The following is a 26,212-nucleotide window of genomic DNA, read 5'->3' on the forward strand; positions in this document are numbered from 1 at the left end:
AATGGGCCTCTATCTTAAGCACAACTGATCATTCCATATAATATTAATGATTCCATGTCTGTGACAGAACATGGACTAGGCCTTTTATTTTAATTCTATTTACTTCATTAGTTAGATGCCTTTGGAGAAACCAATCATGACCTGTATTCCAATGTACAAACATGAATGTAAAAGCCATATTTGTGGGGTGTGTGTGTGTTTCTGATTTTGCTTTTTTTTTTGGGGCGGAGGGTGTAATAATTTCATCTTGTTCATCATCACTGACAGAATTACCACTAATATAAATCATTGTATTACACTTATCAATGTATTAAACCTGGCATTATTGCAATGATAGAAAAATGTCTCCATATACAATATAAAAAGCCACAAGCCACATATAGAAAATTAACTAGACATCCATTCCCTGCAAATTTCCCTTCTTCCCATTTTTTTTTCCACATGCATTATTTGTTTAAAGACAACCAATCACACCCCGATCATGCAAAAATGTATGCAGGTACTGAACTTTACATATACAAATTGTTCTACTGAAGTCAATTAACCTACTGTAGTGATTCCATAAAGTCAGTGGGACTACTCTCTCTCTCACACACACACACACACACACACACACAAAGTTTTACAATGTCTTCGCAGGGTAAGGTCAAAGACACTATCTACAGTAAAGTGAACACATACATTCATTTAGTTCCATTTTTAAAGACATTTTTAGTCCAGCAAATTGTGCTACTTGATCTTTCATTTAATGACAGCCTGGGGGAGGGTAAAAAATAGTAAAGTAAGCCTTGTTGCTGAATTTGGAACTTGAGATGCACTAGGAGGCTCTAAAATAACAGGGTTGCCAGTAGAGTGTGTTTACTATATTGATGCTGAAGTTGTGCATAAATCCATGCAAAATGACAGGGTGTGGTATACAAGGGACACATTCTGTGGTTCATTTAAAACTCCAGAAGCTTTTCTTATGACTCTGTGACCTAAATATTCTGTTTTATAGACCAGTGTGGAGAGACAGGAAAAAATAAAAAGACTCTTGGCATATACATATTTCTTCTACTACACACATGATATACATGCATTCAGCTTTTAAATGCCCAGTCAGACAAAAATCAGATTATGATGCTGGTTAATTTGGAACATGACAAGCCAGGTCTGCCATGCCACCAACGGAAATGTTGGAATAATCTGTGGTTCCATAAATCAAAGGACAAGAATAAGACTCAACAGAAAAAGCATTCACAATATAAAATTTACAGTAGAAAAGCCCTGAAAAGTATGAGGGGGTTTTTTAGAAGCAAGCAGACCTGTAATTTACACATTTTATAATTCCCCCAAGACGAAAAAAAATAAAAAAAAAGTGCTCAGTGTTCTGCTTTGGCTGCATAACCTGTTAAAAAAGCAGAGGTGAAAGTGCCAGAGACCCAGAGAGAGAGCATGAACCTAGGGGCTTGGAGGGAGGGTGGGAGGAGAAAGGGAGTGCTGTGATTATTTAGAAAGTTGATGTGAAACAGACCTGACCAGGATTGAACCCTGTCAATAAGGTCTTGTTCTTCTCACCCAGGCCGTTTCTCAAACTTTCCAACCACACTGGAACATTCTGAACCAGCAGTGGCATTCACTTCCTTTGCACTTCCTTTCCAGGTCTATCAAGTGATAGGGCATGGTTTTACAATGAGTGGGAAACAGGCAGCAAGTGCGAATGCTACTGGTTTCTGGCTTTAACACAGCACAGCTGATTTACTGTCTGGTAATCTCACACAATGCAGATTGATGTGGTCCTGCTCTGAGATACAGTATCACAGTTAGTCCTAAAGTTTCTCATTTCCCTTGCCCCCCGACCCCCCCCCTTTTTTTTTTTCAGTGTGGTAGCTGTCAATGAATGCTGTAATCAGAACAGTGATTAAACTGTCATAAAAGTTTACAACTTGCTAGGTACAGTAAAGTTTCAATCTTTTTTCCTAATGAGATTGAGGAGCAAAGGATATTAAATGGCCAAACAAAAGCGGATACCTTCCACTCCACAAACAATTATTAAAAATTGGGAGCTCTATTTACTGAAAAAACTGGAGGGAATATTTAAGGAAATAAATGTTGAACTATATAAGCTTGGTTTTTCTGACTGTTTTCAGCTTTTGCTTTCTTTGAGTCACATGCCCACCAACCACATCCATTCTTACCATGCATTAGACTAGAAGTGGTGTGGAACAATACAAAGATGATGGCTCAGTGCAAGAAACTGAGTATGGTCTGGGTCCTCCCCCCCCCCAATTTAAAACTATTATTTATAGGGCAATCCTGATCCTAATTCCTAATCCCCAAATGTGGGGACTAGCCAATTCTGGTCAATGGAAATCAGATACAGAGCATTTAGTCTAGAGCATCTGTTCAAACCGAAATCCAGGTAAAGATTGAACAAAAGTTACTGATGTCTGTCTTTGCTGTCAGATCACTGCACTTTTGTCCTAGTGGAGTTCTGGCCCTCTTGTAACTGACACCAGATTTAGGTATTTTAAGCCAAAAAGCCCCAAGACCATACTCATTAAAGTTCAGAGGAGGATGCCCAGTGTCAAGTATTGGAAAGCTTGTTTTGCCAATGTCTCTTGCAGCTAGAGAGGACTGTGAATCTTCTGTAGCAATATTCATGAGCACTTATCGCACTTAAAAGCCACCCACAAAAGCCAGCTTCACTTTACTTGGAAACTATCCCAAATGTGGAAAAAAAAATGTTTTATTGTGATTTCCACACTGAGCTTGGGCCATTTTGCTCATTCTGCTGGGTGATGTGTTCTTTTGTTTGTTTTAGAGACACTGTTAAGTTCTCTGATTTAATTACTTTATTTTTAAATGTAAAGCACACGAATACAGGTCTGTCGCATCTTACGCGCATTTAACGTGTGTGATTTCAACTTTACACAGTCGGCAAAAACAAACAAAAGAAAAAGAGAAAAACAACAGTTTTAATACTATACCTGTAGTGCGGGCGATTTCGCCTGCCATTGAACTCAATGGGGTTTTGGCTAAACGCGGTTTTCGCTTTACGCGCTAACCGCAGAACGGAACCCCCGCGTAAGATGAGACAGACCTGTAATATGATCCATTTTGATATTTTATTGAATGATATCAAGACAGGAAGTATGAAGCCCCATGCCGCTCAGTAGAGCAACCATTTTAATAGCACAGGCTGGGATGAAGAATTGCTCTTAATAAGGTTATAAGAAGGTTTGGCCCTGGACAAACAAGCTGCATGAAGATTAGCTTTAGACTGATGTGGTCATAACCAAGTTTAACAGAAATTGTTTAACAAACCTCTTTGGCTTAGTAGGTGATACCTTATCTGCATATTGTAACATACTGGGCTTAGAGAGTCACTCTAAAAGTGACACTTCACAGTTTGCTTCCAGTATACAACAGCAGATTTCCTTATAGCTAAATCAAGGTATAGCATATTTCTAAAATATTCCAAGAAGGAAAATTTAGGAGTATATATTCCATTAGACCAGTGGCTCTCAAACTTTTGTACTGGTGACCCCTTTCACATAACAAGTCTCTGAGTGCGACCCCCCCTTATAAATTAAAAACACTTTTTAATATATTTAACACCATTGTAAATCCTGGATACAAAGTGGGATGTGAGGTGGAGGTTGACAGCTCACGACCCCCCATGTAATAACCTCGCGACCCCCTGAGGGGTCCTGACCCCCAATTTGAGAACCCCTCCATTAGACTATAGTGAGACAATGTTCACATGCAATCTATTTTAATATAGTATTTAAACAGAACTTTAACGAACCTTAGTTGCAAATTGATAATTAACTTCTATGGACTTGCATGGTGTATGCAAGATTAGAACTAGGCTTTAAGACCTTAATACATCTGTCTCCTCTTCCTCTGCTACGTTTACTTAATATAAAATCCTTCAAGCGTTTCCTTGTCAGGACCTTACCTATCATCCCTGATCAAATGTTTATCATCTAGGCTGGGGAGATGAGATGGTTTCTTTCTGGCTCCTGGGAAGAATTAGTGAAAGTGTATGCTGCATATTTAATTACATACTCATACACACAAACTAAAGAAATGATTCCCTCGCTGAAGGAAAAGGAATACAGAATTAAAGAAAAACATCCCCAGTGGAAATGGCACACTCATCCATTCCCTCCAGGAACTACAGTTCTAGGGATTCCCAAAGCATAAAAAAGAATGACAAGAAATCCTTTTCCTTGCCATTAAAAGCCCCCAGAGAAACTGTCTGCCAACAAACCAGCCAGCTCAATGTTTCTGAAGTTCCTGAAAAAGTAGGCAGCCCTTTCATAACTGTCTTGTTGTCCCTTACCAAAAAATAAAAATAATAAAAAAAAAAAATCTTTGAATCCCATCCACTACAAAACTGCGTTCATTACTATTACTTCTTTAACCCTACAGCTGTATACACAGTCCTTTCCAAAACACTCAGACAATTCCCTGCCCTGAAAAGCATAAATTATATGGGTAAAATCTTGGCGCTGCAGAAGTCTATGGCAAGCATCCTATTGATTTTAATGGGGACAGGATTTTACCCTAGATCTCATCTTCCAATCTCTTCCCTCATCACTATTGTGATCCTATATTTCCCCATCTCTGCCTACCCTAGACACTGTCATTTCTATCCTCCTCAGCCCCCTATTTCTTTCTCCCCTGCTGGAGGTCAAGCCTTTTCTGCTGCTGCACTAGTAACACAGGAGGAGGAAGGAGTAAAAGATCCTGAATGCATGAGAGCATTGGATGCCACTAATACAGTGGATCTAAGATTATGGATGGTACCATTATATCCATTTTATAAATGGGCACAGAGTGAACTGCGCAAGGTACCTCACCAACAGAACCACAGAAAAGAACTCCAAAGTCCTGACTTCCAGCCCCGTCCCAGATCACACTATCTTGAGATACACGCAGACATCCAACATGGTATATCTCGACAACCAACTAGGGAAATGCAACCTAGATGGAGCTACTATAACATGGCTGCATAACAGGTTGGAAAACGGTTCCCAGAAAGTAATCATCAGTGGTTCACAGTCATGCCGAAAGGGCATAATGAGTGGGGTCCCGCAGAGATCAGTTCTGGGTCCGGTTCTGTACAATATCTTCATCAATGATTTAGATAATGGCATAGAGAGTACACTTATAAAGTTTGCGGACGATAACAAGCTGGAAGGGTTGCCAAGTGCTTTGGAGGTTAGGATTAAAATTCAAAATGATCTTAAACTGGAGAAATAGTCTCAAGTAAATAGGATTAAATTCAATAAGGACAATTACAAAGGACTCCACTTAAGAAGGAACAATCAGCTGCACACATACAAAATGGGAAATGACTGCCTAGGAAGGAGTACTGTGGAAAGGGATCTGGGGATCACAGTGAACTACAAGCTAAATAAGAGTCAACAGTGTAACACTGTTGCAAAAAAAAGCGAGCGTCATTCTGAGATGTATTAGCAGGAGTGTTGTAAGCAAGACACAAGAAGTAATTCTTCTGCTCTACTCTGATCAAGCCTCAACTGGAGTCCAGTTCTGGGTGCCACATTTCAGGAAAGATGTGGACAAATTGGAGAAAGTCCAGAGAAGAGCAACAAAAGTGATTAAAGGTCTAGAAAACATGACATATGCGGGAAGATTGAAAAAATTGGGTTTGATTAGTCTGGAAAAAAGAAGACAGAGGGGACACAACAGTTTTCAAATATGTAAAAGGTTGTTATAAGGAGGAGGGAGAAAAACTGTTCTTAACCTCTGAGGATAGGACAAGAAGCAATGGGCTTAAATTGCAGCAAGGGAGGTTTAAGCTGGACATTAGGAAAAACTTCCCAACTGTCAGGATGGTTGAGCACTGGGAGGCTGCGAAATCTCCACCATTGGAGACTTTTAAGAGCAGGTTAGACAAACACCTGTCAGGGATGGTCTCAATAATAGTCCGGCCATGACTGCAGGGGTGTGGACTAGATAACCTCTTGGGGTCCCTTCCAGTCCTATGATTCTATGAACCTATGTTCAACACTTGATTGATTTACAAGGCAAGACATTCTTATTTGCCCAATGGTGAAGCTAAAACAGAAAAATTTAGAACTGGGAATAAAATCATCTTTAAATGCATTATTTATAACCACAGAAAAATCTTTAAAAGATTAAAAGTGAAGAATATTTGTGAAGAAATATCTGTCACTAACTATATTTATAATGTTAATTACTGTTGTCCATCTGTCCCTCCATTCTTCAGCAGCACAGTTTCATGTAGATGGCAAGAATAATTTCTACATTATATTTTATTTATATAAAATTTATCAGAACTCATATTGGTTTTTAATTATTCTAGTGAAATTTTTGAAGTCTATCACTACAAGTGAATTTCAGAAGGTGTGACTTTCAAAGCATGGACGGTCTAAGTTAGCATAGTTATTGTCAGTGATCTTGATGAATTTTCTTTTCAAACAACAGGGGGTGGCCTTTTTTGTCAAAGTTAATTTTGATAGTCTGATTTCATTAACCTGGCACAGACAGCGGATGCGGGGGGGGAAAAATAATATTTGTATATAGCAGTCTTAAATAGATCATTTTGTAGAAGCCCAAGTAGTACACCAGCATTATTTTCATATAGCCTAATTTAGAAAGGCACTTCACATTCACTCTTATGATAAAGAAACAGAATCTGGAAGAAAGAGTCACTAACAACCATTTTTACTCAACAACAATTCCATCACAGAACTTTAGATTTAACACAAATCACAGATTTAATTAGAAATACATTTCTTTCAGTAACTTATTAAGCTAATGAGAGAATTCAGGGGAAGGCAGGGGGCAGAGAACATGTTTATATAGTACTGTAAATTTAGATGGTGCCTTTCAGAGTGAAACAATTTTTATTAATAATAAATAATAATAATAATTAGTGCTCATATCTACAAGTTACCAAAATAACCCTCTTTCAAAAAAAAAAAATCTGACAAAGGAATACAGTAAAATGTTATTTCTGCTGAAAAATACATACTTCCAATAATTTCTGATGACTTGTGGAGGAAACAGGTATTTTTTGTAGCTACTATAAACAGAACAGTGCTGTACTTTGTCTACAGTCTTCAAGGCAATATTTAAGGGAAAACTTTAAAATATTCAAAAAAGGACTTCATACGGAAGAAAAAGAAAAAAAAAGACTTGTAAACTCTTATTTACCTGATTTGTTAAAGCTCCCACCCTGTAAGTACAGTAGTTATTTTATTATGATGATTTTTATTCTAGCCAAGTAAGACTAGGAAAACAAGTGTCCTTTTGTCTATACAGACAAAAAAAAAAGGCAATGAACGTATATAAATATAAACCAATGTCTTATTCAAAAAAGGTTCCTCACTTTCTTGCAAGTTTCTGTAACAGGTTAACTGCAGTATTGTGTAAGTATTAACAGGAGGGAAAATTGTAATTGCCAAAAAAAATAAAAATAAAAAAAACGAACAACATTTTAATTCTACTTCAGATCTTGCTCTTTTGCAAATCAAGTATCTGTATGAAAAAAAAGTTACCATGGCATTTACTAATGTGCGCAACATTAGAATGTAGAACATGCTCTGCAGCCAATGGATGCACCATCACCCTCTGTCCCTAGCACTTCAAGTTCTGAGATAGATCTTCACTGACAATCCCTCCTCTCAACTGTAATTTCTGCTGGTCAGGACAGCCGAAACCAAGCCTTTAATATGCCTATGATGGACTCAAGAATCAACAACCAAGAAAGAGCAGGGCACAGATAGTTAGGAAGACTGTTCTGCTGTGTTGTTCTCTTTTCTTAATAGGGCTACTTCAAGATGCTTACTTTGTGAGAGGACTGAATGATGTTTTCAAAAATCACCACTCACCATAATTCCATGTATGCAACGCATTTTTATTGTGCCTGCCTGCAAGTACCTTCATATTTTGTCAGATTTTTTTGAGCAACAGTGTAAATAGCCTTCAAAACCTTTTTTAAACAGTCCAAAAACTTTAAAGTTTCTGCTGTCTAGTGCAATCCAAAATAAATGAAATACCTGGACTGGACTATCTGAGGTAAATCCTGATTTGGTGTGTCAAAACCTCTGGTTAGTAAAAGTATTCAGCAATTCAGACAGTACATACACAAGAAAAAAAGGACAACAAACAATGACATTTATGAATGAAGAAGGTTAACTCTCTATAGAAAATCTGTGTTTAAGATATTTTATTAGATTAAATAAATATAGATTGGTTAACATTAGCTCTTAAACTTGATATTCCTATGGCATATGGACACCTCTTTTGTAAATATCAAATGTTTAGATTGCACATGTACGGACATTCCCACTGGCAAGAAGCCAAGCAGGATGGGAAAAATCTAGGAGATAGAGTGCAAATGAATTAAATGTTTTTTCAGAGAACGTTGAAGAATGTCTCTCTTATAATTTGCAGATATCACACAATACCTTGTGTACCAAACTTGGTGGTTATCCTTTGTCAGTTTAGAAAAATCAGTTTCATTAACCGCCAAGGTTCTTGTCCAAATGCCGACCAGACAAAGAAAGTGAGCAATGAAGTCTACTTGTTTATCATATCTGTCAGAAACATGCTTACGGATAAGCAACCCTGCTGGAAAGTCACTAGGATGTCGGTATATCTTCCTTTTATTCAAAATACAGTACAAATCCTATTTATGAATTGAGTTAGAACACCACACACAAGGCACAGGCACAACGGTTATTTTAGTGCACAAATTCAGGTTGCCTTATGAGGAACTTTGTTAGTATCATAAGAAAATAAGTTGTTGAAGGTGGCCGTGTTGAAGCAAATGCAATATTATAGCTTAAAATATTCCCACACCAGTTCTCTTTAAATGCAGTGTTATTTTATAATCTTACATCTACCGATGAAAACAGAAAAACTATTTAAAGTCCTTTCACAAAGAAGCTTTTAAGAAATGTCAAAACAAATTACTTTAAAGACTTTTTCACAAACATCTCTTGCTTTGAACTTTTCTTATTTGCTGTTCCACAGGACCTGAAACTGACTAAATTTAACTGACTTTACAAGCTGTGGTGAGATTGAGCACAGAGGGCAAATTTTAGCCATTTTTGTCTGTATTCACAGTAATTTCCTCAAATCGCAGGGTTTTTTAGCAGTTATTTTGAATTGCCTTGCATCCCGGAAACTGCAGGAAATACTAAGGAAACCTCCCTGTCTAATTTACTTTGCAGGCTGCTCTCTGAAATTTATTTCTGATTAGGTTAATAACTAAGTACTGAAGCCAAACACCACAGTATACAGTGTTACTGGTTTAAACATAAATACTTTACTTTGATTTTCAAGGGAAAAAATCCTTAATCCAGAGAGTACAGTAGTTTGTTAAAGCTAAGCATATAGGAAATGTTTACTATTAATTTTTGCAAAACACCACTTAATCACTTTAACAAGATAAATGAGACTCTTTTGGCTAACATTGCTATGCTGTTACACTGAACATCCATAACATTCAGGAACAAAACCTTTCATTAAATTGTAAATATCATGACAACAGCAAAGTACAGTAGGGCCTAATTCTTAGAGGTGCAAGAACATTAACAATGGCCATTGACTTAGAAACTTTGGTGCTCAACACTTCTGGAAACTAAGCACATTAGTGTAAGAAATTCGTAAACCAAGAAAGTGTGTGTGTGTGTGCGCGCGCTTCTTTTTTTTGGGCTGCAGCTTGATGAAACCATAAAATAATATGTCTGGAATGACTAGTACCAAATTTTTAAACAATGCTTCTACTTCATTTAAATACAATAGGCCAAAGCAGGCACAATTCCCCCTGAAGTAATATCTATTTATGAACTAATAGCTCCAATACACAAGAGCAATATATATTTTAAAAACAGAACAGAATTGTCACACCTTGCCTCTTAAACATTCAAACGTTCACACATACATAATGACGTAAACTGAACAGAACAGAAAGAAGACAGCTTTATTTTCAATACCATTGCAAAAATAAATAAATTAACCAGCACTATATAATAACGTGAAAACTACATTTTAAACAACCACTCACACGCAGGGCCAGCTCCAGGGGGAAAAAAAAAAAAAAGCTGCGATCACTGATCTGTGGCGGCAATTCGGTGGGAGGTCCTTCGCTCCGAGCAGGACTGAGGGACTGTCTGCCGAATTGCTGCCAAACAGCTGGACATGCTGCCCTCTCCAAAGTGGCCACCCCAAGCACCTGCTTGGTAAGCTGGTGCCTGGAGCCGGCCCTGCTCACATGGCCATCATCACCAGTGCATCTGAACCCCTCATGATCATGAATGGATTTTATCCTCACAACACCCCTGTGAGTTAGTGAAGTATTATCTCCATTTTACAGATGTGGAGCGGAGGCACTGATCAGATTAAAATACTTGCTTAAGTTTGCACAGGAAGTCTGTGGCTGGCATGGGAATTGTACCTACATCTCCTATTTCAGTCAAATGCCCGCAGTCCCTAAGCCAACCTTCCCAGTCTAACAATACTAAACAGGACTATTCAGATAAGTGAAACTACTCTCGTGCATATGTGTTTCCTGGAGTAGCTCTTAGTCACATGTTTCAGAGTACTAGCCGTGTTAGTCTGTATCCGCAAAAAGAACAGGAGTATTTGTGGCACCTTAGAGACTAACAAATTTATTAGAGCATAAGCTTTCGTGGACTACAGCCCACTTCTTCAGATGCATAAAAGAAGTGGGCTGTAGTCCACGAAAGTTTATGCTCTAATAAATTTGTTAGTCTCTAAGGTGCCACAAGTACTCTTAGTCACATGTTTTGTAAATCTGAAAATACATTTGTGTGTTGCAAGTTAAATGTGATTGGAATGAACTCAAAGTATATGGAAGTATTTCAGCAAAGGTAAGGGTATCACCACAACCCCATTCTCTTCCCTACCACCAAATTGTTATCTGATATGCAAATTAGCATCAGTGAATTTTTTTTTCTATTTTTTTTTTAGAACAGGAAGCTATTTATATAGCATCACTTAGAGAAGAGCTCTGCAGTGGTGACCTGCTTTCAGACATGGGTAAAAGTACTCCTTTTATCCTAAGACATCATGATCCACCCATTGTTAATTGCATACTACATTTTACAGGTCATTCATTCATTTAGGGCTGGTCCCCACTAACCCCCCACTTCGGACTAAGGTACACAAATTCAGCTACGTTAAACCGGGACGCGATAAATCGATCCCAGAACATCGATTGCCTGCCGCCGGACCCTCCGGTAAGTGTAGCTGTACCCTTAGAATAGTGAACAAAATACTGCAATTGAGAATATTGCTTTCCAATCTACTGTATGAAACATGTTCATAAATGCAGGCAATTCTGTAAACTACAGACTACTCCTATTTCCAAGTACCCATAAATAAATCTGAAACTATAATTTTTATTTCATCTGTCAACACTTATTTCTTTAAGAAAGGACAGCATTTCTAATAAATCAAACAGCATTAAAGAATGCAAAGGTGTTTTAATGGTTATTTTCAGTATAATATTAAAGTTATTTGCATCTTACACTTCAATCAGTCTTGGGTGTTTATCTGGTCATTCCAATGTCATGGCCAGTGCTCAATCTCCAATATTATTCTCATTTTGAAAAGTATCACTCCTTCCAAAGAAGAAAACAATCCCAGACCAATAGTGAGAAAATTCTCAGAAGTTTCTAAATTCCATGGCAAATTTTAGTTAACATATGGGACTACACATTCTCAGCTTGATGCAGGAGTGTTACTGTTTTCATTGATTTGTATACAGCCATACATATATACCTAGTGTTTAAGTTCTGACCTGAGATATCCACAGATTGGTCTTACTGTATGCACATATACTTCTTCAGCTTAATGGTGCTGTCAAGTATATGTTTACTCATCAGATGATCTTAAGGGGCAGGCAGACCCTGCAACCTGACTGCAATGACGAGAAATGGAGAAATTCTTCAGTACTTCTAATGTTGCCCTCAGGTTTGTGTGGCCATAAATACTTCTGTGAGATCACTATGGTTGGGCTGGTAATGGACAAGTTTCTCATTCTCCCCTCAAATGCACAAGAGCAGAGCCAAAGTGGTCATCTTACGTCAAGCTTACTAAAGGCAAGTGTAATTACATGCTAAGCACTTATAGCATGCCCCACAACTTCCATTGCAACAAGAGATCGTTAGAATCATTTTAGAGCAAGAATTATTGTGTTTTTCAGTATTTAGGTGCTTCACAGACTTCACTTCCTCAATTTACCCATTAATATACAATAAAATACATTATGCTGAAAGAAATGATTTTGTGCACTTACTCGCTGATACACAAGAAATGCCCATATGCAACTCCACTTAGCTCCAAGAGCAGTCAATCATGTATGTCCATCATGCACAGAGCCAAAAATCCTTGTACTCTTACTCAATCGTCACTCAATTCTTACTCAGGCAAACTCCCATTCAAGCTAATGGCAATCTCCTTGAATAAAGACTGAGTATCAATGCTATTGAAACTGTATTTTATATCTGTATTAAAGATTATTAATTCTATGATACAATAATCACTGAATTTTTCAGTAAAATTAATGTTTTATAGAAACTAGTTTTACATTCTTTAAAATGTTCTAGCTAAGAAATTAAAGTTGATTCTAGTTTTCTGTGAAACCCATTGAGACCCATTTCAACTTGTGTGGACCAATAACTTCCAGCCAACTGCAAATGTGTCATGGAGTCTTCTCTCAGTGAAGGATCATTAATGTAAAGTCGCAACGTTTGGGCAAAGCACTCCAAATTATAATCTTTAACTACCATCATTACCTCAGAACCATGTGGAAACTCTATCTGCCATTTATCAATTTAGTCTAAGAAAAGTTGTTGATTTTATGGTTTCTATGCTCTTAATAGTTGGAGTGTCACCATAAAAAACAACTGATATTTGTATAAATTTAGTGATGCATCGGATTACGACTCGAAACAAATACTTCAGTGGAATCACTACCGCCAAACCACTGCTGTGAATGAACAGATCCTTACTGCCTTTTAGACCAGTATCTCTCTTGTAGCCAGAATCACTCAGCTATATCATGCATGATATTTTAAAAATAAGATGCAGTAAGGGAAGTACTACTGAGGCTCTAAAGGGTTTCACTGGCTGTCCAAAATAACCCACGCCTTTCTATCACGGAATATCAAGAGGGCTTGAAAAGACTCACTAGTCCAAAGCAAGTAGAAACTCTGCCCAGTCAAGGGGACTAAATTGGGGTGGGGAGCAAGTGACTCCTTTGTTGCTGTTTAAGAAGGAAGAAAGCAAGCAGCAAGCAGCCCAAATACCACTACTTCTTTAACAGGCAGGAAAGGAAGGGTAGGCGTGAAGTACACTCTACCCCGACGATATAACGCTGTCCTATGGAGCCAAAAAATCTTACCGCGTTATAGGTGAAACCGCGTTATATCGAACTTGCTTTGATCCACCGGAATGCGCAGCCCCATCCTCCCGGAGCACTGCTTTACCGCGTTATATCCGAATTTGTGTTATATTGGGTTGCCTTATATCGGGGTAGAGGTGTATAGTGGCAAGAACCACTGCTCTTTCGCGGAAGGGGAGGACAGAGACAGGTAAACAGAGCAGCATAGATGCCATTTCTCCTATCAGAGAAGAGAAAAGCTGGACCCTGCTACTTTCCCCTGAGAAGAGGAGAGGAAGGAACAGAGTGGCTTTCTGCTGCACATGCAAGAGCAAAGTAAAGAAATAAGGAGCCCAGAATTAATATATTTAGTGGAGAAAGGAGTCCAGAATTTATTGACTTGGAGGGCGGGGGTGGTAAGAGACAGAATTTATTAAGTGTGGAGGAATCAACATTCGGGAAACCCAAAATTGGTTTTATTTGGAGAAAGAACTAATTAATTGGTGGTAGAAAGATGTACTCAAGTAATTTCAACTAGTGCAGCTTTGTTGGAATAAGCGAGAGGGCTTGGCAACACGGTTTCTTTTTTATATGGAAGTAAGGTCTCGAGGATGCTTTTCAACCCATGGTTATCAACTGCCGTTATTTTCATTATGGTAATATGAATCTTACCAGTCTCCAGAGAATTCTTCATGGCCTGCTCTGGGGTATTAAGAGAGATGATTGGCCCTTAAGAACATTAAACAGAAGCTTCTTTATGAATTCACAGAATTACCGCATAGTTTTACAATCACTAGCCACCTTTGCCGGTAATGTCTGAAAACAAAAGGTAGATAATTGGGTAATCGAGTCAGGGAGCAGAGATAATAAACTGAGAGGACCAGCAGGAATTTTCTCCACCTCTGTCCACCATTGATCAAGTGATGCATTGTAGAACAATTGGCAAGAAACATTACAAGTCTCCTCACTACTCCCTGCCCCTCGTTAATTTAATTAGCAGATAGCAATTATTCCCAGAAGCACAATAAGGATAGGTCTATACAGCATTTTGGAAAGAGCAGGAGCAAGCCTCCCAGCCCAAGTCAGACTTGGGCCCGCAGGGCTCGTGCTAGTATTCTAAAAATAACTGTAGACGAAAGCACTGTCTACGTATCTATATTGAGAGCACTAGCACAAGTCCTGCTATCCCGAATCTGTCGACCCGAGCTGGGAGGCTCGTTCCCGCCCACTCCAAAAAGTTGAGTAGACATACCCTAAAAGTCTAAGAACCAGCTAAATCTGTCCTCCTTACCCACTAAAACTCAGTGGCATAAAGGGTTGAATTCCAGATAGATAAAATATGCAATTTGTGATGGCAATTCCTATGCCTATAGATTTTCCATCAGAACGTTTTTAGTTAGTTGCTTTCATACTCATTTTTAAGAGTCTTCCGTTTTCAAAATCTCACTGTTTTAAAAATATTAAGTTACACAGTTTTTAACACACGGTACAATGCAGCTAATCATGGTTCCATCTTTTAAGATACGTTAACCATTACATATCCCCATTGTCATTAGCGTACATAATGGAGCTAATAAGACTTAACTCCTTTGTAAAGCACTTTCAGATCTATTGATGGGAAGTACTACAAAGGCTAGATATTACTATTATTATATATGGCACAGAATATAAGATTCCTTGAATCGAATAAGTAAGAGTCTCATCCCCAAAGAATTTAGAGTATAAAGGCATGAGTACAGTATGGTCAAAAAAAAAGCTGTCAAACTATTGACAACTAAGTGATATGCAGTATGGAATGTGTGCAGTTTTATGAGTTTTTGCAGAAGTTGGAGGTAGCTTGGCTCCCTATCCAATAAATATACGGGATGGTGTACATAGATCTTTGTACCAAAACTGTTTAGATTTACTCATCTACATGAGCAGGGAAACCAGACAGTATATACTAGAGAGTATAGGAAAGAGACATTTATGTTATACTGTAATAATGAATTTATTAGATATATCCCAGTTTGAGAGAAGAAAATGTGGAACTACAAAAAGTTCCAAAATACCCTAATAACCTATCACAAAGAGGAAAGAAACTACATACGAGTACAAATTATTCCACCAGGAATATGACTTGTACATGCAATTTAGCAGATAATCAGATAATTACATAAATCTGCTCAGACATCAACTAAAGACATTCAGAAATTATGCAAATACAACCCCAAACAGCTCAATCATATGCAAAGGAAATAGCTGTCAAGTCACAACTCATGAAATAGCATAATTAAAAATATGTAAATTCTAATAGTTGATTAGAATCACTTGGGAGTCAGCTGGAGCTAATTAGCTTTCAGGCTATAGCTTACATTTTACAGTTTTTACACCTGGAGGACTTTCAGAAGAATGAGTAATGCTGCATGCTTTCTCCTCTATTAACTCACTATTTCATCACAAAATGGATTATATTATATGCATTGAAACAGCTTTATAGAAAATGCTCTTCTCCCCCTCTCAAATTCAGAGAATTTGCTATTATAACTTCAAGTGAGAATTGAAGATCTATCGTCTACAGACATGGGTGAAAGTTTTCTACTGAGATCAAGGGAAGAATACATCATTCATATTTTAAAACGTATGGTGCAACACTGACTATTTAAATTAAATTATCTGTATAACAATTCTATTATCTTTTTTATACAAGCTCACAGAACAAAATAGGCTCTTACTATGTTTTGTTTAAATTCCACATGACAGATGACGTGGGTGATGGGGAAAAAGGAATGGGATACAGTCCCTACCCTACCCCCCTTTAATAATTACATCATCAGAACATAACTCTAAATGTGCGTAACCACTTTAAGATAAGATCTAGACATTTTGTTCAGAAGATAAATAGTAAAGAAAGTCCCCGAATCTTCCAAGAGGATAAACATTTAAACTCTAGCTAGAGTGTAGAACTTATTCATTGTGAATTCTCAGATCTAGTAGTGTTTTGTTATTACATTTAAGTCCTGGATCCTATCAAAGACAGACCGATTATGGTCATTCTTCTATTGAGTATCTTATTCAGATCATCATTTTGCTCAACAGAGACAAAGGATAGAAATCTGCAGACAAAAGACAAATAATTATGTTCACATTCTGGAGTCTCCTATGCATGCTCCATGTATGATCTTTTCCATAATGACTGAAGCCCATTGGGGAGCCCATGACTGATGGCAACACAGACTGACTGAACACAGCCTAGGTGCCAGAATGCTGCAATGAAAGACCTGCAGTAAGGCCATGGCTGGCCCAGGCTTGTGGGCCTAAAAACTGCAGTGTAGACGTTTGGGCTCAGGCTGGAGCCTGAGCTCTGAGACACCACAAGAGGGGAGGGTCTCAGAGCCCGGGCTCCAGCCCGAGCCCTAATGTCTACACTGCAATTTTTAGTCCCCCTGCCTGAGCCCAAGTCAACTGACTCGGACTCTGAGACCTGATGCCATGGGTTGTTGTTTTTTTATTGCAGTGTAGACATACCCTAGGAAGATTACAGATGTCAGACGACCTCTATTAGCCTCAGTAAAGAATCCCTTTTTATGTTGATTATAACAAAGTCCAGGCTCTTCCTACATTCCCCAGCAGTGTGTTGGAACTTAGGGGACTGAATGGTAAGAAGGTTCAGAGTCTTCAAACCCACAGAGCCCTGGAATTTGTGAGGAACTCCCCTTTTCTGCACTGCTCTCTAGGTTCTCTGACCTTCTCAATCTGCACCATCCCCAACTCTTTAAGACCTGTGCTAACATTGGGTACCTTTCCCAGGGCAGTACCATAGCAGCTAGAGAGGCAATCCAGCAGCAGTCACTGCTGTTTTTTAATCCAGCTCTAACTTCTGCTCAGCTATCCAGAGGAGCCAGAAGAGACCATGCCATAGAGCCGCTATTCCCAGCTCCACCCATTTGTAGACAGATGTCCTAATCCCCAAGATTTCCAGAAACCAGACTCCACAGAACTTTTTGCAGGAACCAAGGAGTAATGGAGGAGCATGTTGTGGAGCTGACTCTCCCCATTGTACATCCCTTTCCCTTCCCAAGAAAATGGAGCAAGGCAAGGTTTAATTACGCATCCCAAGAATATCAATTGCTGAAGTGTAAAGGATTCCAGAGTTACAATCACAACCACCAATCTCTTTTATTCCTAGCTGAGTGTCTGATGTATTAGTATCACTCCTGCTACAGAGAAGTTCCTTATTTGAGCACAATAACTATCCAAGGCCTATTTATTTTGTAATTTTCCTCAGGAATATGTGAATCTGGTTTTAGACTAAGAATAGTTTCATGAAGCTGGCTGGCTCTATGGCCTTGCTTTTCCAGTGGGAATGATTTTCAGCCATCTGAACATGAAGCTTAATGAGGGACATTGCTCCTTTGTAGCTTTTAAATTACTGTCATATAGGTGATTTTCAGCATAAATTTGAAAAAGATAATTTCACTCCTTTCCCAAATTTCAGAAAGCCCCCAGGCTCAGAGTAGACAATTACCCTTCATATTCATTATGGGCATGAGATCCCTAAAAATAATCTCTCATAAAAGAGTCTCTCATTCCCAAGCACTATGAGCTAATTACGAACTACACAGGAATAACCACAGAAATGCAGTAACCTTTACTGTGAACACCAACATCTGTTTAATCATCTATAGCAACATTAAATAATATGAATATAGAACTTTGCCCTTTTAGAGAACAGTCCAGCCAAGGATATCCAAACAGTGCACACAATTTCAAGACACGAAGTGAATTCCCCCCATTCCAGTTGTCTGGGTATATTACAGAAAATACTGACCTAGATAAACCCTGCTTAGATTTTCAGAATTATATATAGATCACAATACAAAGGTTATGACCTGTGAACACCAACATCTGTTTAATCATCTATAGCAACATTAAATAATATGAATATAGAACTTTGCCCTTTTAGAGAACAGTCCAGCCAAGGATATCCAAACAGTGCACACAATTTCAAGACACGAAGTGAATTCCCCCCATTCCAGTTGTCTGGGTATATTACAGAAAATACTGACCTAGATAAACCCTGCTTAGATTTTCAGAATTATATATAGATCACAATACAAAGGTTATGACCTGTATAACACCTGTACTAGGATCTTGTTTCAAAAAGTTTCAGAAAATCATCTACAGCAGTTCATCTTTTTTCAAATCTATTCATGTTTTGAACAGACGACAGGGAATTAATTCACTTCCAGGTAATCCATCTGGCATTGGCTTCACTCACAAATGGACACCAAAACATGTCTTCATATAACTAAATGCTAACTAACTTTTGCTAACTAAATGCTCTCTCATTTTGTAAAAAGATGTGTCTGAAGGCAGTGCTGCTCCATTCTGAAGTCACAGAGGCTTCCCTCGAGCCCTGACTTACCACAGGTCATATACACGCTGTTCTACATTTGGCATTTTCAGCCTTTTAATTTGTTTAGTCACAGTGTTTCTGTATTTTTAACGGCTTTCTTTCATCTGTGGTAGAGCAGAGACTGCAAAATATATTATTACACCTTGAGACACAGCAACCATTTTTTGGTGTGTCCATGGAGCAGAAAAAATCTGGCAACTATTTGATGTTACACCTTCAGTTTTAGAGCTATACTGTATAATGCTTTCTCAATAATTGCTTGAACCTAACAGAGAATCAATACATAAGTCAAAATTTAGTTGTAAGCTTTTGCTCACTTTATTAAAAAACACATTTCAAACTAAATAATCACACCAGCCAAGCTACTTTTTTGTAGCTTCTCACATTTGCAGATATAAAATACACAACAGCTATTCCAAAAAGGTGACTATGCAGGTTATTTTTATTGAAAGGCTAAATTTATACAGCACAAGTTACATGCACTCATTCCATTGAAGGATAATGATTCTTTCACGCAGGCATGCAAAACTGAACATTTATTTAGAGAAATAGAATATTCACCTACGCATTACAAAACTTGTTCTCTCTTATCATGCATTTGTGAAAAGCCTTTGCTGTTTCCCTCTGATTACATTAAGGGACAGGAAGACTGAAGGAGCTGAGGAATTGTAGTTTAGTGAAAAGGTTTGCACTAATTTGGCAATTGATAAAGGAGCCTATAATACTGGATAGGTTCCAAAAGAGAGCTGAACTTCCACAATTTGTAGTTGAAAGTAATTAAAAGTTGGGTGGATGTCCTGTGTTACAAAGCCTCACGACCAGCAGTCTACAACTCATTTTGGACACCCCTCATTAACAACTCCCTATTTAAAAGGAAGCATCTTATTTCCTCAATTCCAGTGAATGACTGTTTGACTTTCAATTTACCTGTGTCCAGACAGTAGAAGATTGATAGTGTGTAGTTTGTTATTAAAAACCCCACTACAAGTCTACTCGTTTTTCAAGTAACGCAACAACATCTATGGGACAGTCCATCCTTGAAAAAAATGAAGTGTTAATGGATTGTGTGTCATAACAGTGCTCCTTCTAACCTTGAAAGAGCTAAATTATTTTTAGCCTTGATAACTACACAATTCCCCTCAAGTATGATTTTTATAAAAACTTTAATAATCAAATTGTTTGCATAAATGTAATCAAGCACACTTGCATCAAAACTTCTATTTTTCTCCCTCTTAAATAAAAATCTATAACCTTAGGCATGGTTCAAGAACTATTCCTCTTCCACAACACAAAGTATAGAAGGAAACAAAAATTTGCTGAAGTTGTCATCATTGGCATTTACTAACAGAATATGTTTTCAAAAGCTCCAAAAAGTCTTCGATCCGAAATTTAATAGAGTCCCGTGGACCAAAAAAATTAGATAATCTGAAGGTTCAGATTATCTAAATAACTGGTGGTGTTCTTTTCTGTCACCAGGACCTAAATCATTTTGCATGCTATAGTCCTCTGGTTCAGATCTTTAAATTTCTGATTGAGGATTAAAAATAAATAAATATAAGTAAAGACAAGAGAAATTAAAGCTTCCAACCTCCACCTAATTTGTGATTCAAACTTAATAAACACAAATTCATCAGAAATAAAGGCACTAGTGAGAAATCTATTGTGTTGCAAATTAAATGACAAATACTTGGTTAATTTAGAGTTAAGGTTGCTTGGTGATAGAGCTCATGCCCTTCCAGAAGTTGAGTTCAGGAAAACTCAAACTTCTGCAAACCAGGAAGTACAGACTTAAGGTAAACAACCATGCAACTCTAATTCTGCCCACCACCACCCTTCCCTGAGCTGGCAATAACTACTGGGAATTATCTGCATGCACCCCAGCTCCAAATTGTGTTAGGTGTAGCTGTACTGAATGATGGAGGAATAAGTTAGAGCGGCTTGGAAGAACTGTGATGGAGGAGATCTGGGGATTAGTTTGAGAAATGTCACTGAGCTATGATTGTGATATGAGGAGACCTGGGACTGAGTCTCCCAATGTGTGTTATCAAAGGAAAGAGGTGCCTGTTTATCTTGAGGTTCCAGTCTGAATTGTGTAGGCTGCATCAGTAGCAGGGCACTGGGGTCTTCTTGCCTTGGGTATTCTCAGTAGTGAAGTGAGATAGGAGAGCAATCTGTGAAGTTAATGATGGATGGGGGAAGCATAGGTTTAGGTGGCATCCTGTGCACAAGTGTTAAGGGGTTCTAAAAGGGTCTGAAGAGGTTGTTAAATTTTATAAAAGTGTGATTCTGTCATGAGAGTAAGCTCAGTGTTTGAGCTCCTGTCCATTACACTGAAGAGGCAGACTGGGAGAGAGTGTGAGCGAGCGTGAGTGAATGTGCACACATGCGTGAGACAGACAGACAGACACACAGACGGTTTTGGGATAGCATTCAAGAAAAAGCAGAGTTAAGGTTATGTGAGCATTTATTAACTCTCTATTTCCTGATTTTCAGAAATTTGAGTTTTGCTGAACTCAGCGTTGTGGAAGGGCACAAGCTATCACCAGGAAACCTTAACCCTGTGTTAACTAAGTCTTTTGCCATTTAATCCCCTAGGGTTTTTCTCTTTAAATTAGAAATAGAAATATTTGTTAATAGAAGTTAATTGTTATTTAGAGAGTTGTAGTTGTCACCTGGGTTTGCAACTGATATGCTATTGTGGCTGGATAACAGTCAAAAGACCTAGGTTTTATATAGTGTGTTTCATCAGTAGATGTCAAAGAACATTACATCATTATTCCCATTTTACAGATAGGAAACTGAGGCACAAAGAGATTAAGTGACTTGTCCAACGTCACCCAGCAGGCCAGTGGCAGAGCTAGGAATACTCCCAGACAAGTAGACTTTCCACTAAGCCACATAGTTTTCCTCCCTGCTCTTGTATATTTTGTTATAGTGGAATAGGGATAACAGTCATGGTTTGAAAAGTTTGCAATGTATAGTTGCTAACAGGGCTGGTGAGAAATCTCATCCATGGTCTATGTACCAAAACTTTGGCAGTTTTATTACATGGTTATTACAGTGACTTTAAGCATATGAAAGACTAATGTATATTGTATGAAATTAGAGGGAGAATAGAGGGAAGAGGTTCTAAACATCCATCAGCAGCACTGAAGACTTAAAGAGGTGTTCATTTTCCCATTCATCTCATGAGATGTTCTCAACTGAAAGAATACCCATGAACATAGCCTGAATCAATAGCACGGAGACACATGAACTGCTCCATTCAGATAAGTGGGTGTTTCCTTCTCTCCTCCCCAAAGCTGAAGAGTTTCTGATATGTTATCTAAGCATCCTGACTCACATGGGCGACAGATGGGCTCAGACCCCCTTATATAAACCCATATCACATAAGGGGGGTATGTAGAGGGGCTCAGCCACCCCAGAAAGACACAACCTACCCAGAACCTGGCTCCCATGAAGGATGGGGGGGGGGGGTCAGACCACCACAGATGGAGAGGGGCCTCCCAGAGCTTGGCACACACAGGGGGGAAAAGAAGCAGGGTTCAGACACCCCAGGGAGCAGGGACCCCCATATCCCAGCTCACACAGGGAGAGGGGCTCAGATGCCCCCTCCCCCCTCAGATAAGGAAGCCTCCTCAGAACCTGACTCACATGCAGGGAGGCAGAGAACAGAGGGGTACATCCCTATAGATGGGCTGGGGGGCCCTGAATTGTGTCCCCTGCCATGTGTGCATGTGGGTCTCACAGGTACTCCTGCCCCCATTCTCCCCGTCACTCCCTCTGTATCCCCCTTCCCAGTGTCCCAACCCCTCCCTTCCCACTCCCCCAGTCACCATCCTTTATCACCTGATCTCTCAACCCCTCTTCCCCCTATTTCCCACCTACTCTTCCACTGATCACCCTCTCCCCTCCAGCAAGCATTTGCTTGTGTAGCTTGTTTTAAAAAAAAAAAAAAAAAAAAAAAAAAAAAAAAGGAACAGTTTCAATGCCTTTTGAATATTCTGCTATACTCAGATTACTTTCCCCCAAAATAAAAATCTTCCTTTGATGCTTGCTTTCTTTACTTCAGATTTCTACACTAGTTGGATTTGAGCTGACAGAGCCTGATGTTCAGATTCAATGAACATAAGACACCCTTAGAGCTACCCAGGTCCTGTGAGGTAGAGGTAGTTTTCCAGATAGTTTTCCCCTCTCTCTGCACATGCTCAGTGTAATTCAGTAGGCACATGAATAGGCACATGAGCCTTAGGGTGCCTAATTGGAGAAGCAAACTCTTTCAAATAATGTTTTAATGTTATTTCCCCCAAAGGGCTAATGGGTTTCATGCATTCTTTTGGGAGTAACACTTGAATGTTTGAGATCCTAGTGTGATCATCTAAGCCCTGGTATGATCTCTGTCTGTCAGCAAATAAACCATTCCCAGAACATATCAGTTTAAAAAAAAAAAAAAGCTGTTTTTCCAGGAGCTGTATATCCCCTTGGTCAAATGGGCCCCAAATTTGGATCACTGGCTGCACCCATGCCCACATGAGGCACACCAAATTTCAAAGCAAAATGATTAACTGTATGGATTTTAGAGTATTTACAACAGTCAAGCTTTAAACAAAAAGCGGATATTAAACCTTAACTATAGCACAGCTGTCATTCTGATATAATTAAAGGATACATTTTTAAAAAGAAACACCTTTAATTTTGATTAAAACATCCTATTCATGTATTTACTTTAACATGAATTACTGAGAAGATGGCATCAGTATTTCACACTATGAAAATCAGACAAATCCAGAATCATGCCATAAGATCTCTTTTATAAAGCTCTCTCACCATACCCAGAGTGACACTTAAAGCAAACTGCTCTTTCCTTCCAGCCCTTTGAGAGTGGGCTTCCCATTCACAGAGAAGGGAACAGAGCCAAAGATTTCATGAACTCCACTAGGAACTTCACATTTCCAGTCTCACACGGAAGCCAACACATTGACGATGGGTGCCTATACCATAAGATAGGTAGATAGTAAGCCTATTACCAGTTACTACCTTTTCAGATTTCACACTGCCAGGAGTTAGGAAAACCTCAGCCAATTTGCCATTGAGTAAGATGCACAAAAAGATATAATGCAAATTGCAGGAATTCTGTACAGTATTTAAAAATTATTATACAACGACAACTTGAAGAAACAAAGCTTAGATTTTGGGCAAAGTTCAAGAGGTCAGTTTAACACCTGATGTAGCCTATGATGAGACAGTATCCTGCACTTTCAGAAGGGCTATACAGACTTGATCTAATAAGTCTTTTCCATCTCTAACTACTATAATCCTAGTGGCATATCACCATTGTGGTGGGCAAAAGACATGAACTCAATGGATACCAAAAACTTGATGCATGTTTTCCCCGATCCTCATCTTCCATATATCAACTCTGCATACCTACCAACTGTACTTACAACTCTTCTCTGAAAGAAGAGAGACAAAGAGTTTTAGAATTTGGGAATACCAATCTTTAAAACCCTGTCTCATCAGGCTAAAATGCAATAAAAGCCTGTTTCTGATATGCCAATATTATATTTGCTCAAATGAAAATGATATACATGTAAATATTTAGATTTTGTTCTAACTAATATGGTTTGGCTTTTCTTTATACTCACAAGATATATTCATTTTTAGTGTGATTTGTTTGCTTTTTATTAAAAAAAAAAAAAAAGCAGCCAGCGAAGAATATAAGGAAAGGATGAAGATGACACTGGATATTTTCTCAGAGAACACAATACTAGTTTTGTGTTAGTTTGTGTTGATTAACAGGGGACATAACAGGAAAATGGAAGCTAGCTTATTGACATTTAGTGACAGTGTTGCAGCAGGGTATACCCCGTCCACCCAAAACCTGACATGCAGGCAAAAGACTTGTGCATTCCTTTTTACCTTCATATTGCCTACAACATGCTACTCCAACACTCCAGAAGTTTCTCTCTTCCATCTCTATTGCTTTTGGGTATCTGTCACGTAGCTCCAACTCACGCCCTTACACAAAACTTTTACAGTGATTTCATAGGCTTATATATCAGTTACATTAACAAATGTAATCTGGAACGTAATTTTGTTTTAACACTGCTAAGATCACTATTAAAGTTTACAAAAGACCACTGAAGTCAACGGAGATAGTCCCTTTGATTTCAAATGACTTTGGATCAGGCTCTTACATCATATAGGCATGAGTACAGAACAGAATATGGGACCCTTGCAACACTGTTTCACTATTTCTTTATGAATTTTAGTTCTGCTGTTTCTCTTTGAAGTCTGTTTCTGAAGTTTTTTTGTTCAATGACAGTGACTTTTAAATCTGTGATAGAATGACCAGGGAGATTGAAGTGTTCACTTACTGGCTTGTCACATAAACACCACCCTATACCGGAAACCTACTGACCGCTATACGTACCTACATGCCTCCAGCTTCCATCCAAGACACATCATACGATCCATTGTCTACAGCCAAGCCCTAAGATACAACCGAATTTGCTCCAACCCCTCAGACAGAGACAAACACCTACAAGATCTTTATCAAGCATTCGTAAAACTACAATACCCACCTGGAGAAGTGAGGAAACAGATTGACAGAGCAAGACGGGTACCCAGAAATCACCTACTACAGGACAGGCCCAACAAGGACAATAACAGAACACCACTGGCCATCACATACAGCCCCCAGCTAAAACCTCTCCAGCGCATTATCCACGACCTACAACCTATCCTGGAAAATGATCCCTCACTCTCACAGACCTTGGGAGGCAGGCCAGTCCTTGCTTACAGACAACCCCCCAACCTGAAGCAAATACTCACCAGCAACTACACACCACACCACAGAAACACCAACCCAGGAACCTATCCCTGTAGCAAACCTCGTTGCCTACTCTGTCCCCATATCTACTCTGGCAACAGCATCAGAGGACCCAACCACATCAGCCACACCATCAGGGGCTCATTCACCTGCACATCCACTAATGTCATATATGCCATCATGTGCCAGCAATGCCCCTCTGCCATGTACATTGGCCAAACCGGTCAGTCCCTCCGCAAAAGAATAAATGGACACAAATCTGACGTCAGGAATGGTAACATACACAAGCCAGTAAGTGAACACTTCAATCTCCCTGGTCATTCTATCACAGATTTAAAAGTAACTATTTCTTTATGTAGATAATGTTTCAAGAAAGTGCAGACCACAGGAGAAAAATCCAGTTTAACATCTGTTGCCTAATACACTTATGTTCTTCAACTCTTGAGTGACAGCTGGGACAGTTCTGCAGGGCCTTCCCATCCTACAATAGTAAATTAAGAAGCATAACAAACAGCCTATTTCAGAGACTTTCCCAATGTATCTAAAAGAAACATTTCTGTGTGCCCATGTTAAAACCTGCCCGCCT

General features: G+C 38.8%; 1 protein-coding gene across 1 annotated transcript in view; it reads right to left on the reverse strand.

Annotated features, from left to right (window-relative positions):
* GMDS (GDP-mannose 4,6-dehydratase) overlaps positions 1–26,212 on the reverse strand; it is a 563,918-nt gene that overhangs the window by 457,304 nt on the left and 80,402 nt on the right. The window lies entirely within an intron of this gene.

Source organism: Malaclemys terrapin, chromosome 2, assembly GCF_027887155.1.
Source record: "Malaclemys terrapin pileata isolate rMalTer1 chromosome 2, rMalTer1.hap1, whole genome shotgun sequence".
Taxonomy (NCBI): domain Eukaryota; kingdom Metazoa; phylum Chordata; order Testudines; family Emydidae; genus Malaclemys; species Malaclemys terrapin.